At 35.3% G+C, this 2,878-nt stretch overlaps 1 protein-coding gene across 1 annotated transcript in view; it reads right to left on the reverse strand.

Moving 5' to 3' along the window:
• KIDINS220 (kinase D-interacting substrate, 220kDa) overlaps positions 1 to 2,878 on the reverse strand; it is a 93,273-nt gene that overhangs the window by 73,863 nt on the left and 16,532 nt on the right.

Below are 2,878 nucleotides of genomic sequence, written 5' to 3' on the forward strand. Positions count from 1 at the left end.
ATTGGACTCTTCTGAATTTCCAAGATTTATTTTGGCTGTTTAAATATTTTCCTTCAGCAAACATTCTATGCCCCTAGATACTCTCCTCCTGGTGTGAGTCTAGCTTTTTTCCAGAGACGGATTCCAGCCATCCCATTCAACTCCTGCATCTAAACCCATCCTATAAATTCCAGATCGGTATCGTACCTCTTGCTAAAAAAGAGAAGATACAAATATAGATCTTGATTTCCAGGGGTGAGCAAAGTCATTAAGTATGAATTAACAGCATGGTAACTTCCTATTTTCCAAGCTACAAAGCAACATTCTTAGTTTTAGCAGTGTTCTCTTTAGCTATCATGCAATTCAATAAAAGAGACAAATGTAATCCAATTATACTAAGAAGTGAATGTTTTGTTTGCTTAAAAAAGAAAAGTATTTGGACCAATCCAAATTTGGATGCAAGAATATAAACCACTTAATCCTCTTGATTCTGTTTCATCATCACTAAAAGAGGTAAAATAAAATAAGTTGCTCTAATCTAAAAAAGGCAAAACTATGGAAAGGGAAAACAGACAGTGGTAGCCACGGACTGTGGAGTGGGTGGAGGGGATGGTTATAAAGAAGTGGCATAAGGGTACAGTTGATGCAATAGAACTGCTCTGCACAGAGCTATGGTGGATGAATGACATCACAAACGTGTCAAAACCCACAGAACTGAACGCCAGAGAGTGAATTTTACCGTATGTAAATCTTTAAAAAATCAACTAGAATGTAGGAAAGACAGACAGAATACAGACCAGGATGAATTAATTATATTACAAGTATATCACACAATTACTTAGAAACTGATCCAGGTAATGTCAGAAAGCAGTATTTTGACTGAATTCTGTAATGCTACAGACAAAAAGAACTGTATACAAACACTGTATTTAGTAGCAAATCTGTTTCTCTCAGGGTATGGGTTAGAAATTCTGAAACTATTTATTTACTAGAGTTGAACAAATAAATAAATATTCTGTGTAGATAGTGAGAGCCAGATTTCTCACAGTCAGAAGAGTGTTACAAATTAAGAAAATGGGGAAGGCTTACTGTTGACTGGGTTCACAGTTATCAACTAAGTCTTTTCATTAAAAAAACATACACCCACACACATCAACTGAGTCTCTTTATTAATATATACACACACACAAAAATATACAGAATAGACGTATGTGACGTGTATGCAAGAGTTATGTATTTTCTACATCTATCCACTGAGGAGGACAAGCAGCAGAGACATCCCAGTAGCGATAAGTATACCTGACAATTAGATTATTGGTTTCTAAATATCTCTTTTGAATATCAAGAACTAGGGCCCCTTGGGAAACTGATTGATTCCAAGAGGGAGAATCACGGAAATAAGGCAGGGAAAATATATGATGAATCCGAACCTGAAGCATTTTGTAATACAAGAAAGTGAAAGTGAAAGTCGCTCAGTCGTGTCTGATTCTTTGCAACACCACAGACATTACAGTCCATGGAATTCTCCAGGCCAGAATACTGGAGTGAGTAGCCTTTCCCTTCTCTAGGGGATCTTCCCAACCCAGGGATCGAACCCAGGTCTCCCACATTGCAGACAGATTCTTTATCACTGAGCCACAAGGGAAGCCCAAGAATACTGGAGTGGGTAACATATCCCTTCTCCAGCAGATCTTCCCAACCCAGGACTCGAACCGGGGTCTCCTGTATTGCAGGCAGATTCTTTACCAACTGAGCCATCAGGGAAAGGAAATGCTAAAATATTTATCTACATATAGATATTTATTTAGAGACACAGAGAGAACTCTTCTTTAATTTCAATAACTAAATGTAATGGAATTATGAAAATATAAAAATATGTTAATTCACCTGATAAACTGGTATGGTGCTTTTAATAAAATATTGGGAACTAGGTAATTCCATGAATTTCTCTTCTACTTTACATGCCAATAAGATAAGAACACTACATTTTCCTTCTGCCTATCAGGTATCCATCCTTTGCCTAGGTTACTGACATCATCACCTTCTCTCCCTAAACTTTTATAGTGATGTACTTCCATTTCTTTTCAGCAAAAGGAAGGATACAAATAGTTCTGTATCTTTCTATAAAAATAAGTATACCAATACCTTCACTGAGTTTTGAGAATAAGTCTAATACTGTAGAAGCAAGAACACTGTGTAAATTATATGAATACTGTAGAAGCAAGAACACTGTGTAAATTATATTGTACAGTATAATATTAAATGAAAGGTGGTGGAATGCTGAAGTTTCTTAAAAATTCAGGTCACCTGGACTTCATAAAGCATCATCAGCAAAGTAATATATGTTTTATCAAGGCAGTTCAATTTCAACATTTTGTAGAGTAAGAAGCCTTCATGATCCTTTTCTTCACCTCTATGCTTTAGGTACATGCCAAGATCAAACAAGAACTAAAATGATTAAGAATCAGATCTTGAGAAACTTGTAATGTGTAGAGATGGCATATCTGAACAGTTACATTTTTAAAATAAACTTATATTATTCTGAATACCATAACTTTAAGCAGTGAAAATATTTTCAAAACTATACTATGTCTCTCTTAAAGTTCTTAAAACAATTCTCTCATTGATACATTATAAAGAGTAATGTGTTGTCTTAACAATATTTCAGAAGTTTAAACTCTGAAATAAACAGAAAATGTGATTAAGAGTATTCTAAGGAGGTACATTATATCACCTGGGTTTTAAAGCATTCTTGAGGGGAGAAATATCAACAACCTCAGATATGCAGATGACACCACCCTTATGGCAGAAAATGAAGAGGAACTAAAAAGCCTCTTGATGAAAGTGAAAGAGGAGAGTGAAAAAGTTGGCTTAAAGCTCAACATTCAGAAAACTAAGA

The sequence above is a fragment of the Bison bison genome, unplaced genomic scaffold (genome assembly GCF_000754665.1).
Source record: "Bison bison bison isolate TAMUID 2011002044 unplaced genomic scaffold, Bison_UMD1.0 scf7180017864307, whole genome shotgun sequence".
In the NCBI taxonomy this organism is placed as follows: Eukaryota; Metazoa; Chordata; class Mammalia; order Artiodactyla; family Bovidae; genus Bison; species Bison bison.